The sequence below is a fragment of the Lepisosteus oculatus genome, chromosome 1, assembly GCF_040954835.1.
Source record: "Lepisosteus oculatus isolate fLepOcu1 chromosome 1, fLepOcu1.hap2, whole genome shotgun sequence".
Taxonomy (NCBI): domain Eukaryota; kingdom Metazoa; phylum Chordata; class Actinopteri; order Semionotiformes; family Lepisosteidae; genus Lepisosteus; species Lepisosteus oculatus.
Genome location: NC_090696.1, coordinates 53,442,041 through 53,460,026, shown reverse-complemented (window position 1 = coordinate 53,460,026; position 17,986 = coordinate 53,442,041).

Sequence of the window (17,986 nt, the reverse complement as noted above, 5' to 3'; positions counted from 1 at the left end):
TATGTAGAAAAAGCGATTAGGTTTATGAGCAATCTCATTACTTATTCGTTTAAAACGCTATATAAAATAAAGTTTATTATTAATTTGCTGGACAGAGCGGTGAACATTTTTATGGATAAGACAAAGATAACGATCCTGATCAGTTTAGAAATCTGTGTACGCTGTAAGGTTTTTACTTCTTAAACGTTTAAATACACATTTCGAATTGAAAGAAATCTTCCTGGTACAGTATGTATAGCAAACCAGCACGTCTTTTTTCTCCAATCGGAGGGGTTAGATGCTCGGTTAAAAGCAAAGGAGATTGTCTGTTATAGTGGACATAAAAACAAGAGTTTGCTGGCATTTTATCCTAGAAGACACAGACCGGCGCCAGACCGGGAGAATGCCCGCAGCGTAAAAGAAAATGCCTGATGAACTAGGGATTGGACAGTTTCCAAGTGCTTGTACAATCGATGGAAATGTTCAAATAAATGTGCAAAAGAAATAAACAAAATAATAATTTATTTCTTTATCATATTGGCTAGCTAATGTCCTCTCTTTGCTAGTTAGTGGCTGTGTTTCTGCGTTGGGTAGCAATGGGTGACTGTTCTCAGGCGGAAGATGTAAACAGCTTAATTTTCGTGTTAAATAATTTTTTTAAATTAAAATTCATTCTATACAGCAATCGCATATTTGGGTACCGTTTCATAAAATTTTAATGCTTAAAATGTTTAGGGAGAAATGGAAGACTGGTGTGTATTTTTTCTTTAAACTTCCAAGACCAGCCATACACAGTACAGTTTACGTACGTACAGTAATGTTTATGTTCCTAAATTAAGAACGCTTATGACCTTCAGATGCATTATGCTCCTCTTCTTTTTATGCTCAGCTACTAAAATTTCCCTTAAGTGGTAAAATTCCATATAAATATTCAAAACTAAGCGGATAAAATTGTGCACAGTAAAGACATTAAATGATTAAATCTTTTCACTACCAACCAATGCACCACGAGTGCCCCTGTCGGTCATTTTGGCCAGCCAATCACTTACCGCGGTGCCCTACAGTGCCCCGCGATGGCTTGTGGGTAGATTACCGTACAGCTGGTTTGTACCGCGCATTTTGAATGGCTGCATCTGTATATCGTCCAAAATGTGTTTTGTCAAGGACGGAAAAGTAGAACCATAGCGTTAAATACAAAGTACATGGTGCTGTTTAAAAACCCTAGAGATAAACTACAGATTACAACCCTGTCCCAGCAGATGTACCCCGATAATGACGCTACTAAAAAACCTTTCAGTTACTTGTTGGTGGATTTAAATGCCGACACCCCAGATGACTATCGCTTGCGAACAGGTCTTTTTTCCCCAGATGTACCCATGGCTTATGTATTTAAAAAATCTGAAAGTCAGTGATCTCGCAACCATTGTCTGGTAAAAGCTGCCCCCAATCAGTGGAAAGCTATTCTCTGCGGAGCTTCAAATGATCTTGTACAGGCCATAGCTGAAATATCCTTGAATACCTTGAAAGGAAACATACCATTATCTGCTAAGCAGTTTGGGACCCTGAAGAGAAAGTGTAAGCTTATAAAGACTTTAAGTCGAAAGGGTCTTTCTCTTAAAAGAAAGAGACTCTTGGTGAACCAGTCCGGGGGGTTTATCGGGACCCTGTTGAGTATTGCAGTACCACTGATTACGGGGCTTCTACAACGTCAATAATGGAGCACGCTGAAAAAATGTACCTTGTACCTCAGAAACAGCTCGATTGATTCCAAGAGCAGTCCGGCATCAAAAGCAATGTAAGAAAAATAACAACCCGAATATGGTTGGCCGAATATGAAAAAGTGAAATTGTACAGTCAGGTGTTACAACAGTTTTTGACTTTAGTACGCCAGGAGACTTCCGAAAAGGGGTCTTTAACTGTTGTACTACCCGAAAATGCACCCGCCGAGCTATCACTCACGTTACCACAACAGCCATCATCGAGTGACGCTGACTTTGGGTATATTTTGGACAGCGTGTCTCAGCGGTTCCGGAGAAATGCCGAGATATTGTTAAAGACCATGGCCTATGGAGAATTTGTGTACAAGGGGGTACCCGTTGAGGGCTCTCACGCAGCAGCAAGCAGTTGCGGCCTGTAAGAAGCCAAAAGGTTGGGATGTATTTATGGAGGCTATGGCCGAAATCAACGTGCCGGGCACCTTGCTAGCCAATGCTGGTAACCGAGAGCTTCTTGAAAAACAGAAAAAGTCAGAACAGAGAAAATGTAACTGCCTTAAGGAGTTTATGATTATGAAAAATAGAAGGATAAGCATGATACGTATGTCTTCTGTCATTTTCTAAGTCATGTTACTGAGCACCAAATCTTATTGAGAATATGAATCCATTTAAGGTTTATACCATTAAAGTAACGGTTTATTCCATGCTGAAAATGTTTGTACCAGACTTTTTTGAGGCCTGTTTAATTGTGTCTGAAGTCTGATGTTGTAAATTTTATTGTTAAAAAGATCCATGAAAATGTCACTACTAAAGTTAGCTGGTACTGTTGGTATTGTAAGTGGCAAGTAGAGCTCATATTTTAGATTTTGTGTAGTTGCTAGCGTTGAACTGTGTTGGATGCACATGAATTGAAGGAATGGGCAAACATAGCTGATGCGGATCCACAGAGCCAGCATATTAAGATGTTTATAATTAGAGGCAATTTGTTTAAATAACTAGGTATGGATACTGATGTGCAAGAGAGGTGGAAAGGCTGTTTCCTTAAGCCAGCACTATAAAATGTTTTATTCTCAGTGAGATGCTGCCATTTCATAGTGGGTTTCTAACACTGTGTATAGTTCCATCCACACAGTGCCTTTACTTCCATCCATTTCTAATCTCTTTATCCAGTACAGAGGATTTGGAGCCTATCCCAGTAAGCGACGGACACAAGGCAGAATACACCCTGGACATAGCGCCAGTCCATCACAGGACAGACAGACACAAACACACACACACCAGGGCCAGTTTAAATCTAACCTCAGAACCTTTCTTTTCAGAAGACTTAGTGTCTGTATCTGCTTCATTTTCTAATTTTGGTAGCACCTCCAACTGCTTGTCTTTCTTATATGCATTTACTTTGTAATCTGTTTTTACATCTACTGTATTGCATTGAGATGCCACCTTTAATGGTGATATATCAAATAAAGTTTTTTTATTATTGTTATAGGGAAACATGATCAGATTTTCCCTGGTTCAGAAAAAAAGATCTAAAGTATACTAGTTTGTCACTCTTCTCATTCCCTTTGCTAAATGACTTTTCATACTTATCTGATCAATCTAACTGCCAGATTTCTGTGCTTTCTCTATCCTGCTAGATTTGCAATTATTCTGAAAATTTTCATCTTGAAATAACTCATTTCTAAATACCTTTTTCACTGTTAACATCTTGCAGCAACTCTGCAACAAAATATACACTCTGACAGTTCATCCTGCTACCAACATTAAATAAAACAAATCTTAAGATTTCTATATTTATGTCTTTATTCAGTGGTTTCATTAGTGACAAAGGCGAAACTTTCTTGGGAAATGTCTTTTATGTGTTGCGGAAAAAACTGACTTGCTTTAATAAAATATGTTTACAAATCCTTTCACCTGGCATTTTCGTAGTTAGAAATTATGGAACGCTCTGTTAAAAGCAAGGGAGTTTTTATGTCCGTTGCAGTTCTTTTGCAACATGAATATAATTATATCGTTATTAATTTCTTGAGATACGCGATTCCATATTATATTCCCTTTTAATCAAATTCTAAAAGTATGCTTGTTGACTCCGGTATCGCGTTAGTTAAAGACTTCGATGCTTAAAATGTTTAGGGAGAAATGGTATACTGGTGTGTATGTTTTCTTTAAAGTACCGAGACCAGCCATATACTGTATGTTTAAGTTCCAAAATTAATATAGTTTATGGACTTCACACGCGTTGCAGTATGCTCCTATTCTTTTTATGCTCAGGCACTAAGATCTCCTTTCTGCTTTGTGTAAGGATGGTATCAAAAGCAATCTTAACTGGTGAGAAAGCTGTGCTCAATGTATTTAAGGGACTTAAAAGTAAAAGGAGATGCTTCATATTGCTTGACTAATTTTAAAAACTAAGTTATAAATGCAGATGCTCCCTCCGTGCGCTGCTCTGGTGCGCCGGCTCTTACACAGTGCCTGTCTGCCGTAAGCATTACAATACACATACCCAAAACTGCTTGTACCCATCTGTCATGCAAATAAAACACCTTGAATTGAATTGAATTGAATTGAGGGGAGAGGGGGGGAATACTAAAGCCAATACTGGCTCAATACCCTCAATGGGCTTTGACGTGCTAATGCGTTGGTTTAACAGTCCGGGTGTGGCAGGCTTCCAATGTCAACTCGACTCGATTGGAAGACAATGAACGTATTTTGTGATATTTAGAAATATAAATTTGTTTGGTGCGAGTGAGGTTTTATTTCATCTCTGACCAAGGGAAATGTTTCATTTTTTCAAAGAAATGTTTGTTAAAAAATAAAGTCATAGTTCCATGGGATTCAATCACAGACCATGTGACATGGGAGTCAGGAAACTAACACACAGCGCCACCGGATTTAATAACGCAATAAAAACGCTATAAAATAATGTGACTAGGCACAGAAAACGTTTACAGCACAGTACAATAATAAATGCTGACCATGACTTTAGAAGCATAAATTACCTTACACTCAATTTAAACACAAGCTGTCTTTCTGTATGAACCTCTAAGCTGGTTCATACAGAAAATGTAGAAATGCATTAGCCTGATTATGATTAAAAAACACATAATTAAACATGCGTTTGCGATTTAAATCAGAACACGATTTAAATCAATATAAATGTTTATATTGTAATGCATACTGTCCAGCCTCCATTTCTCTTTAAAAATTTACTCTGTTGCACACACACACACAATAGAAGCAGGACAGCTCGCATGAACAGGCAGGCGAAACAGCCCTACACAGCCCTGTTGCAGTACAAGGATATAATCATACCGTTATTAAATTCTTTAGATACGCGATTCCATATTATATTCCCTTTTAATCAAATTCTAAAAGTATGCTTGTTGACTCCGGTATCACGTTAGTTAAAGACTTCGAAGCGTAAAATGTTTAGAGAGAAATGGAATACTGGTGTGTATTTTTTTCTTTAAAGTACCAAGACCAGCTATATACTGTATGTTTATGTTCCAAAATTAATATCGTTTATGGCCTTCACACGCGTTACAGTATGCTCCTATTCTTTTTATGCTCAGCTACTAAGATTTCCCTTCAGTGGTAAAATTCAATATCTACAACGGGCACAGTAAAGACGTTTATAGTAAGTCTTTCTACGACAGACCAACGGACCACGAGTGCCCCCGTCGGTCAACCAATCACGCACCGCGGTACCCCGCGTCATCTTACGTCATGATACGTGACACCGCAGCCAATTACCTGCGGTACGTGTCTGTACTGCTCACTTTGAATGGCTGCATCTGTATATATACATGGTGTTAAATCCGCCAGTCATATCGAAGGGGTGCGGTGATTTTACACTTCCAACACCCGATTTGAAACCCAACATCTTTGCCAGATGGTTATGCACATGTATAACAAACCGGTTATCACCAACAATCCTTACCGACCAGCTAATGGGGTTGTATTTAAGACTTACAGTCGTTAACTTGGATTTTTCCGCAGCCCGTTTCATTTCATGCAAGAGCTACTCGATGTTGCTGTAGTACCCTCTAGGTAAGGTACATGTCCATATAGTCTTGAGCTCTTCGCTGATGAACAGAAAAACTTAGTCTTCATCAAACGTGTTTAGCGTGTAGCAGCAATGCTTATTAATAATACAGAATTAAGTGTTGCTGTGCTTTCCCAAAATGAGGCCCCATTTCTCTCTTCATCTCTGTTCATGCAGGCTGATTTAAAAATGTTTTCTTTTGATAAGGGACCGCTCCCAAATGGGGATGTACTTAGCTAAGCCTGGCTATCATGATCAATGGTCATCCATTGGCGCCTAATTGTCTAGGGAGTGCCAGATGGACATCTGGACTGCAGTCCTAAGTGTCAGGAGTAAGTGACTCATATCTCACCTTGATCAACCAATCAGGGACTGGTAGGGCCGAGTAACCCAGGTGGGTCTCTGATGCCCATTAAACTTTCAGCCAATGAACGAGCTGAAGTTCCTCAAGGTAAAAACAGGCAACACAGAGCTCCAAGACTATTTCAAACAATTCGAAGGACTTTTCTGAAGGGGAGAATCTCAAAGGAGAATTCCAGGGCAGGACGGCCCAGGAGCAGGAAGGCTCCCAAGGGCAGGACATTCTCGCAGCGCGCCTCCTGACCATCCTGAGACTCAGCCCGGACAACCACGGAACGGCCATTGTGTCCGAGTGCCAGAACTTTCCTTGGTCCTAAGAGTCTAGAGCGGAGGTTGCCATGAGTAACCAGAGGATCCATCCGAGGTTAGCATTAGCAGCAAGCCTCATGAACAGGTCGGAACTGTTTCTTTGTGCCTGCAGGAGATCTGAATCCCCAGAGATTGGATAAGTCTTCAACTTCAGTGCATTACAGCTCGAGAATTCAATTGTTATCCCAACCAGTTGATATCAATTTAATTCCTAAGAGTTATGTACTTGTTTTGACTATCTAGTGTAGAAGGTGTAACCAAGTTCGCTTACGAAACGGTCTAAATGAATGATATACTGAACGTATGTCCTCTTGATATGTGTAACTCTTTGTAACTGAATGGATATATATCTTTTGTATTCTGATAACCCTCTCGATAAGATCTGTTAGGTTTATATGCATATTTTATGTATTAATAAATGTATCCTCGTGTATTAGTATCCGTGTGTGTGTGCGTTGTTTGAGTTATATTGCATGGTTGGATTCTAAGGCCAAAAGAATCATTTTGTGATTTACGGCTACAATTAATAATTGTCCCCGTAAATGCCCAAACCCTACAGAACTGGTGCCTTGTGAGAGCACACTACAAGCGTATGTGGATAGTGTAGCTCGACCAGGCCTACTTCCCAGCTCCTGTTTAGGTCAATCGCCTTTGCTAGATACTCTGTGAAGCATGCGCTGGTGTTCTTTGGAAACATGTTTGAGAATGAATTACTGGCCAGCGTAACATAGAAGCCATTGGGGTTCATTTTTCAACACCTCTATATGTCTCGGACCTAAGAAGCCTTTACCCAACTATTGAATTTATCGCTCCAGCCACGCCACTTTACCAAAAGCTGTTTGTTTTTGCCACACCCCCTGGCTGCTAAAATCTTTTGGATGCAGTAGAAGTTCTCAACATTGGGGTTTATCTTCTGTAGCTCTTCAGTGTAGAAGGAGCCCTTAATGTCATCGCCTGCGTAGTCCTGCAGTTTGTAATAGGGTCTCAGAGCTGAGGTCCGCTCTATGACAATGAAAATTTCAACTGTGAAGGTCTGTTCATATCCCTTCTCAAACACTCCCTTTATTTTGGACACCCGCACACGATCACCCACATTAAATGAAAACTTTGACGGTTTTCTCTTAAAGTGTTCGCCATAGACCATTCTCCACACCACAAGGGAGTTGTCGGCCGTAACAGAAGCCGGGGTTTGTTTAATAGTCGTGTGGTAACTATGGTTATAAGAGTAAATAAGATCTGATAGGACGTCGATATATCGAAAGATGTTTTTGTGTGTCAGGTACCTCCACATTTTGTTTTAATAGTTCTGTTAAACTTCGACCACACTAGCCTTCACATCGCTGGCCGTAACGAAATGTTCAATATTCTCACGTTTGAGAAAATTTTGGAAGGTCCTGTTAAGAAATTCTTTTCCCTCAACCGTTTGTAGCTTTGTAGGAGTACGACCCTACAAGTATATTTCGGAAGGCGCCTGTCACAGCCCCTCCAGACTTGGTTTTCAGCGGCACGGCCCAAACGTATTTAGACAACATGTCTATACATGTTAAGATGTAACAGAAACTGATGTTGAACTTGCGGTGCTCAACGGCTCTCATGTCTACCAAGTAGGCTTGCCATTGCCAGTCCATTTCGGAGACCAACATCCTGTTTCTCTTAAAGCGTACGCGCGCCAGCTTGTTTAGCGTATAAGCCGCCTGGCCGGACAACCACTCAGCCACCCGGCTGCGGCTGGTGCCGCTCACACCCCGGGATCTCGCGGCCCTCACCAGACTCCCCACGCCGCCGTTACTCCCCGATTCTCTAGGGTTATAATAGAGCGCGCTCAACCCCGCGTCAGACATAGTCGCCTTCCAACCTTAATACACACTTTCATACACTTATTTATAAATCAAGGGATGCGGTGGCTGGGGCTTTTGGACCCTGAGGCTCAGGCCCGACCGGCGGGGGAAGGCTGGACATCCACCCCCTTAACGACACACCATTGGCTCCTAAGGGGGCGGAACATCTGACCATAACAACACAGCCTTGGATGGCATGGCGGCGGGACATCTGCCCACCGTGGACTCCCAGTGGCTGAAAAAGGGGGCGTGGCACCTGTCCAAAATGTTTGATGAAAGGTGTCGCTTTATACTACTCCTGCACCTGGAGTTCGCTTGTTATTCACTACGGTCCTGATTCTCACAGCATTCTCCTACCACAGCATAACACACCATCCTAACAGAGACATTATATACCATTTATATTGTTTAGTATTTTAGACCTGTTAAAAAAACTAAATTAATTGTTTAAATTAATTGAGTGTGTTGTGCTGAGAGCTTGAAGATCTACGTTTTCCTAGGAGCTATACAACTACAAAAACAGTGACATTAGTATTAGGAATTTACAAAATCAGACACAGATTGCAATTACACGAAAGCCCTTTTGAAGAATAAAGTTTGGAGTCTAGATTTGAAAGCTCTCAGGTTACGTGACTCTCTGATATTGAGGATGGAATTCAAGAGGTTAGGGGCATAACAAGAGAAGGCCCTGTCACCCATATTATGTATACTAGCTTGGGGAACAAACAGGAGACCACAGTCAGATTAACAAAGATTGCAAGGTGGAGAGTAGAAAGATAATAAATCAGACAGGTACTGAGGTGCCAAGCTATGTAGAGCCTTGTAGGTGAGCATGAGGATTTTGAAGTCGACATGAAATCTGATAGGAAGCAAATGCAAGGACTTTCTGGACAGAAGTAATGTAATCTCTAGCACTAACCTGATCAGGATTCTGCCTGTCAAATTCTGTAAGGCATTGGATCAATTCAATTAAATCTATTCAGTTGAAAAAGATTAATGTTTTGACAAACTTTTCTGCTACAGTCAGAGACAATTTAGCAAATAGTCTGGCAGTATTTCAGAGATGGAAGAATGACGTTTTAACAATATTTTGCACATTGAGTCAAAGATCAAGCCTGGTTCAAACATCACCAGCGCATTTATGAATTAAGATTAAAATTCAAGGAAAGTGCCATCCATAGACATTGGCTTTATATGGTTGATGGAAAGTGTCAAGAAGTATGACATCAGTCTTGTCATTTGAATCAAGGAAATTAGAGAGTGCCAAAACAACTATCTCAGTGTCAGATTTAATAAGGACGTAGATCTGAATATCATCTGCATAGTGATAATTCAGACCATGTGATCTAGACAATGCCTAGATCCCTCAAAAATGACTGAGAAGGTGGGCAGGAATAAAAGCAGTAAGGAAAGCCACCGTGAGGCCAACGACAACTTTATACAGTTCAATAGCTGAAAGTAATGATAAATAATACATTTTATTTTTACATAGCACTTTTAAAAGTATCTTCTCAAAGCACTTTTCAAAACAACAACAAAAAATACACGTTAAAAGGAAACAGTAGATGGGGATATGGAATACATTAAAAAAGCAAAGGGGCAGACATAGAGCCAGTTAAATTAAAACCCCTTCTAAAGAAGAAGGTTTTAAGTCTTGGTTTGAAAGTGCTCAGATCAGGTGATGTAGATACCCCAGCGTGTAGGGTGTTACAGTAGTCAATACATGTTGGAAATGACTGGAATTAGGAATTTAGAAGATAATCTTCAATTTTATTTAGGACAGCCGTTTAAGAGGCATCTTAACTGGCTTTCAACCCCCTTTAAGTTTCACTTAACTTACCCAATCTTTTTGGGTACAATGAGAAATGTTTTTTTGTGACAAAAAACAAACAGTGCTTTCCAAAAGAATCTCTAGCATAGGGGTGAGATTATCATTGTTAGTATAATTGTTTTGATGCTTTTCAGCCTTAAGATAGCTTGCCATCATTTATGAAAAAAAAGTCTCATGTAGCAAAACAATTATCCTAAACATGCATATCTACAACATAATGGTTGATGAAGAAGAACTTTTGCATATATTGTCCAAGTCAATCACTGGATCTTGTTAAATTATCATGGCAGCACATGAAACAAGGTATTCTTGCAAGGAAACCCTCAAATGAAAAATGGGACAACATTTCTAAAATTTCTATAGTAATTGGATACATCAAAGTCATTGCTGTCAAGACCACCAGCCAGCAGAGATCAACCCACAAAAGAGCTAACCAGTGTCAGCAACGAGTTGATAATAACAAGCGCCGCCGCACGTGTTAATCCATCATCACACACGCGACTGTACAGCCTTCCCTGAAACCTTATATTGGATAAAACAGTTAGAAAATTGATGCCTTTTAAGATACTGTCTGTGAAATACTTTTAAAAAATGTTTTGATATGTGTTGTAACAGATCCATCTAAGCGCAGTCACAATGTACAAAAATCAGAAAATGTGTTTGTTTTAATATATTGTAATGTTTATTTAAACATGCATTGATGACAGAACAGACCACTAGTGGTGAGTACTACACAAACTGAATTTTCTTCACAATAAACAATTGTGAATTGTGAATTGTGTCAAAGAAAACTGTCTTCACTCGGTTTAGGAGATTGTCAGAGATCTTTTCTTCAATCAGCTGAAGGGGAACATAGCACAGGCAGGGTTTCCCCTAGCACTTGGTACTGTTAATATGCTTGCTGGACTGTAGTAACACTTTACCTTTATACAGTACACGTAGGTGAAATTTTAAAATAGCAAAGGAACACACAGGCCACTTACAGAAGTCTTTCAAACACAAAACAGACAGGAACATTCCATTTGGTATCCTGCAATCTGTTTTATTTTTCTCTCATAAAGGCTTTAGTTGCAGAAAGACAGTAGTCTTAGGGGCAAACAAAACCTCTACCACACATACAGTAGTCAGTCTTGACCCATCTCAAGAGTTCATCTCACACAGTCTTCCAAAATTGTGGTGTTTGGAAGGGTTCAATTCTTGTGTGGCCTAAATAATTAAAATACACTGAGCTGTCTCAATTCTCAACAGTTTAAATTATTTAGATCCTAAGCATTTCCTGTTGAGTGCTTTTGTGGTCTAATTATGCATCTCTTGAACAAGATTTGCTTTAATTTCATAATGTGCACTAGTGTCTAGAAAAACTATATCACCTGATATTGTGTTTTCAGAAACTAATTGAATATAGTGTATGATTGGCACTAGAGATGATTCTTATTATGTTCTTGCACTTTAGGATCGTTTCCAATCTCTCTCCTTCATTATGCAGGAGCCAAGGCCTTCCAAGTTACATAAATCAGTCACTCCATCCACTTTGTGGGTGCTAGAAGATTACTTCCTTTATAAAGACAGGAAAAATCTTTTAAAAACCTCAAGGAATGAGATATGTACTGTAACAAAGAAAAACAAGAAAGCAAAAAGTTAAAACTACTGTGGTTGTTCTTGTTAAGTTTAAGCATTTTGTACTACAAATACCATCGTTTTGTCAAAGTTTCTTGAGGGTTACATACTACATAAATTTTCTAAAGCATTAATTGTTTATCTTTGATAATGTTAAATAACTTTGATAATTGGAAAATATTTCCTGGTGAACTGTTTCAAACCAACAGCCTACATTAAAAAGTGGTTATGGTATTAAAAGAAATGAATACATGGAATTTAATTTTATTCATACTGGATCAATATTTACAACCTTTATTGTATTGTATTTTATATTCATTAACCACAATTCACATTAGTTTGATTTCTACAACAGTACCATTTAGTCTTCAGATACCTACAGATACCTACATAGTTTTAAACCTACTGTAAGTTTAAGTACCATCAGATTCAATGAAAGTTCATTGAAAGTCATTAAGATTAAAAGTTTTCCTTTAGGTTACCTTTATATTTCAGACATTTTTGGTTAAATTAGAAAGAGTAATCCCAGTATTTGTTATACGGTAAGTTTAATGAGTTGCCAAAATAAAGCAATTTTGTACATGTTTGCCAACCCTGATGAAAACACAAAGAGTATGAGAACGTAGCCATCTAGAATGTGTGAGATGTCAGGTAGTATATACAGTAAGAGCCACAACATAACAGACACGGTGTTTTCATTTCTCCAAATAATCTGATGCAGGACCACAATATTCTGTAAAAGTGCCATGTGGCACAGTGAATCATTAAAGTATCACAGCCTCATCTGGTTGTCAGATAAATCAGTACAGTATTATATGCTTATTAACCCGTTAGGGCTTTCCTGCATAAAACATACAGAGTACAGTATGTATGCATACTGATCTACTCAACAAACAATCTAATTAAATTCCATGATTACAACTCCAAATGAGATACTGTAAATCACAAAACTGTATAAAACTAAGAGAATAATCCTTTTTAATTAATTATAGTAAACAGAATTTTTAGTAATTGTGTGTATATATGATAATTAGAAAATAGATCATTTTATTTTAGATTTTGTCTCTCTAAGCATCCTGCAGATGGTTGGTGTTGTGTTCCAGTGGGTGACAAAAATGGTTTTCTTTCTTAATATTGTAGCTATCTGACAACCATTCACCAGGCCATGTGGCAGTTTTACAGAGTAGGGCAATCCTGAATCAGATTTTCTTGCATAACTAGCAGCTATATCACCCTGCATCTCACAACAACAGCCAACTGAAGCTAAGCAGGTGTGAACCTGGTCAGTACCTGGATGAGAGACCTCCTGGAGAAAAAGCAGGGGGTGCATTGACTTGTGGTCAATGTGGGTCCTAATGCTCCAGTATAGTGACAGGGACACTATACTGTAAAAAGGTGACATTCTTTGGATGAGACTTAAAACCGAGGTCCTGACTCTCTGTGGTCATTAAAAATCCCAGAACATTTCTCAAAAAGAGTAGGGGTGTAACCTTGGCGTCCTGGCCAAATTTCCCATTAGCCCTTACCAATCACTGCCTCATAATAACCCCCATCTATGAATTGGCTTTATTACTCTGTTCTCCTCTCCACTTATAGCTGATGTGTGGTGAGTGTTCTGGTGCACTATGGTGCTGTTACATCATCCAGGTTGGGTGCTGCACATTGGTGGTGGGGGGGGGTCCCCATTACCTGTAAAGTGCTTTAAGTGGTGTGTCCAGAAAAGCGCTATATCAGTGTAAGCAAATATTTATTCTTCTCCTTATTATTATTCAAAAAAATAAAAGAGTGATGCCACACTGGAGTCTGTGACACCATGCATACCATACCATGGTATACCTACTGTACTTACACTTTGCGGATTGCAAATGACTGTATCTGCAGCACCCAAGGGATCTAAAATGCTTTATAGATGGGAGAAAATCCACTTCATCCACCAGTCACTATGCACCAGGAGTCTTGTTACACAAACGGAAATGTAGAGTAGTGAGAAAATGCTTCACCAATATAAGAAGAGAAGATTCAATGATCAAGTAGTCAGGACCTTCCAAAGAACAGCAACACCTACAGTGCAGTGTCCCCAGACACCATATTGAGGCATTGGTTCGAAAAATGTAGTCCAGAGCAGTGTATTTGCAGAGCAACCTTGGGAGCTTCCTATCAGAGTACCGATGAGGCCCAAAAAGGAAGGAAGAGTTTTTGTGTTATCTTTTTAAACAATCAAGACAGAGTGGGGCAACCTGATGTGAGAGAACCATTACAGAAATATGATCATAGTATGTTGTGCTTTGTAATAGATTTTGAAACTGTTTAAAATGAGTATATATCAAATATTTACAGTATCAGGGAAGCAGAGTTTGAAAGTATGAGACAGAATTTAAGAGAAGTAAAACCTAATAATTTTCCTCTATAAGCAGTGAAGAATACAAGAAGATAAGAAAGGTAAAAAACAAGAGATCATTTGGCCCATCAAGCCTATTTGAGACAGAGCAAGTAAAGCAAAAAGCCAAATTAAAAATGCAAACGATCCAATAAATCCGTCCATTCCTTTAATTTTCTAACTTCTTTATCAAATACAGGGTCACAGGGTAGCTGGAGCCTATCCTGGCAAGAAATGAGCACAAGTCTGGACATACCCTGGGCAGGATGTCACAGACTACACAGACACAAACATACACACACTCACACCAGGGTCAATTGCCTACCTAAAAGCCAATTTACCTACCAGAATGATGGACTGTGTGAGAAAACTGGAACAACTTGATATTTACATCTTCTAACATACGTACAATCTGTAATACTTTCAGTGATTGTGACTATCCTGTGATTTTGACAGGAAAACCCCTGTTGTTACCAAATGTTAATCAGCAAAAATCACCATGATATAACTTGCCAAATGTGATGAAAACGTCAATCGCCAAAAAAAAGGTCATGTCAAAAGCTAAAAAACTTTCAATACAGTAGGAATTGATAAGAAGTGATGTTTATGTGCAGGGTCAGATTAACGAACAGGCTAGCATAAACTGTAGCCTAGGGGCCCCGGATTGATCAGGGGCCCCCAGTTGGCCAGAGTATTTTTTAAACGGACCTGTGGGCCAGATCAGGGGCCCCTGATTAGACAGGGTATTTTTTTAAATGGACCTGAGGGCTCCCATTGGTCCATAAAAACGTTGAATAATTTTTGAACCAATGATTGGTTAGATGCAATGGGTTCGCAGTTCAAATTTATTTTGGCGGATTCATCGGGTGATCTCTGCAGCAAGTTTAGGATTGCCAGCCTCAAAATGTGCGATAGAAAATCTGATAGTGGTCGCAAAACCGAAAAGCACAGCAGTTAAAAGAGCAGTGTGAGCGGGATCTAATTAAAAGATCCCCAGACTGACCGGTTATTTCAAGTTTGCTAACGTTGCAGCCAGTGCTATAGCAACCACGGTTGAAAAGTTAACTGCAGCTAGCTCTAGCCTTGACACAGTCTACATCAACGCTCATGAGGATGAGCCAGCTCCCACAACTGGATCAAAGGAACATGAGTTAGAGGCAGAGCCATCCTAAATGCCACCACAATCTCCACAAGACCAACAAGCTATATCTGAGCTGCCTCCATGGCTGTTGCACCTGCTGCCTTGGAGCTAACAGAGGCTGCAACAGCAGCTCCTGCTTCCTATAGCTCGGACCCAGCATGCTGAGGTAAAATAAATGAACAGATGAGGGCATACTGGGCTAAATTGGGTCTGAAATCGTGTCAAATCCAAGACACGGATGTTGCAGCATCAGAAAGATAACATAAACACCAAAAGAGGTATTTCTCTTAAACCCTTTTCAAAAGAAAACTAGGAAATGGCGACTCTGTGTCAAGAGAATGGCTGCTGTATTCCCCTTCGAAAGGTGTTTTGTTTCCGTAGGCTGTAGTATCTGTAGTAGTATCTGGAAAATTGCCTCAGCACGCTTGGTTGAACACAAAGTGTCGGAGAGCCGTAGAAAGGCTACGGTTGCATATGTTATGCGCTGTGCTGATAATGGTCTAATAGATTCAGAACTAACAAGACAGTTTGACAATGAATATGAGTATTGGACTAACGTCTTGAAAAGGGTTGGTGCAGTGTTGAAGTTCTTAGCAGAGTGAGGCCTGCCTTTTAGGGGACGCAGAGACACATTCGGGCACCCCGACAACGGGAACTCCATGGGGTCCTCACAGTTATCAGCGAGTTTGATCCCTTCTTGAAAGCCCATATAGAAAAATGTTTAATCGTCGATGCAGTGTATTGACTGATTTGAGTCTGTTGACTGCAATGGACTTGCACAAGTTGTGAGTGTCCTGCTGTTCTTGAAATAATGTGCTCTAACAGGGTGGTCATTGGTCTTTGCTGTGCCGATCTTGTAGTTGTGTTTAGTCAATTTTAAAGTAAGTGTGCACATGATTTCTGTTGTCAGCTTGCAGGTTGGCTGTGAATCTGATTTATTGGTTGTATTGCTGTACTTGCATTACAGACTATTGTATTGTGTGTGTATTTAAGGCCTCATACGTACTCTGTGTACGTATGTGATCCCTGCATGTGCCGCCTTACATTCCGTTTGAATCTGCGTTAGCAGCTCTTACTCCGAAAGTGTCACTGAATTTTTACAGTATTTTCTCTGAGGGGGGGCTACACAACATGTAGCCTAGGGGCCTCTGATCACCTTAATCTGTCACTGTTTATGTATTACCAAAACTCTTCCTATACTCACTAATAGGACAGAGGCAATACTCAGCCATTATTCTGATTCTTAGGCTGACATTCAAATGATGTAAAAAAAACAGGTTTAATGATTTTTCATAGCACAACAAAATGCAAAAACAGTATTTACGTGATGACTTTTACAAGGCAGACTGCAATTTTGCAAAGAGCTGTTGTGTTCATTAAAAAGACCCTTTTCACTTAAGCATAGTAGTGGCTAATTTTCCTGTTCAAAATGCTGAGTTAGGTTTCTGCCATAAAACACTTTTAAATGTGGACAAATTAGCATCATTATATTTTATACCACAGACAACACATCTATTAATGTATTCAATTTAATGTCATCTGCATATACATCTAGCTTGTGCAGAGAGTACTCATGCCCAAAGATTATGTCCCATTTTCTTCTTCCATCCATTTTCTAACTGCTTCTTCCAAATCCAATTGCAGGGAGTCAATGCCTATACCAAAAACCAACTGAGGCAAGACACCTTAGACAGGATGCCCGTCCTTCAATGGACAGACAGACATAAATATGTCCCATTTTACTGTGTTATAAATTGTGTTTACACATTTTTTTTAAATAAATATTATTGAACCAATCTTAAATGCTCAGACTGAATACATTTACAGGTGAAAGAAGTCAAATTATAGCAATAACTGCCATGTGGCATTAAAGAAATTGAACCTGAAAGATTTTGCGCTCTGTGTTTTGAGTATAATATAAATCACAAAAGTGAGAAAATTACTCTTCGCCTATCCATGACCCCACCCCTCAATAAATACTCTTGTTAATTTAGTAGCACTTTGACAAGCCTCTGTAGTGAAGAAACCCTATGCCTGTTACAACTTAACAATTAGGTCCTCAAGAACTGTTTCACTGTTTAGTACACACTCAGCTGGCCCAGGTTTCTCTGCCTCTTGAATGGAGGTGTAACTCATATATCCTACATGTGATTTAGCAACATGAAAGGGATTAGGGTCTTAACTGATTAGGGTCTTGGTTAATTGCCCAAGGGTGACCTAACTGCCAACTTTCTGACCTTTTATCTTATATGGCAAGAAACTACTACTGACCAATCTTAAATGTATGTCCTCATATGAAAATTTTGCTCCTCTTCAAGAATAAAAGCCTGTTGTTGTTCTTAGGAAAGTGAGTGAGGTACAAGGTTAACCTGTTAACTTTGTGCTCCTTTCTTTATTGCAATAAAGAAATCTCCAGTTTGATTTACCAGAGTTGTGTGGTTTACTAAGAAAGGGGTCTAACAAGAGAGTTAATTTTTTACCTTTTTAAAGTAATCTGCCATAAATCCAGGTGTGGGTTAAGTTAGTTGTTGTTACTAGACTAATACTGAATTGCCCAAAGTTATCAACAGGTTTTTATTTAAAGTAATTTACTGTATTATGCTGAATGTTGCTTCTGGGAAAACCTCACAATTTATCACACATGAGGCCTTAAGCATTCATGGGAACATTCCATCTCAGGACTCCAATTAACAGTTCTTAAATGTCACCAAATTAAAGTAGTTTTGTAAGGAAGAATGGATTAAAATTATTCAAAACTGATGCAGGACATGATA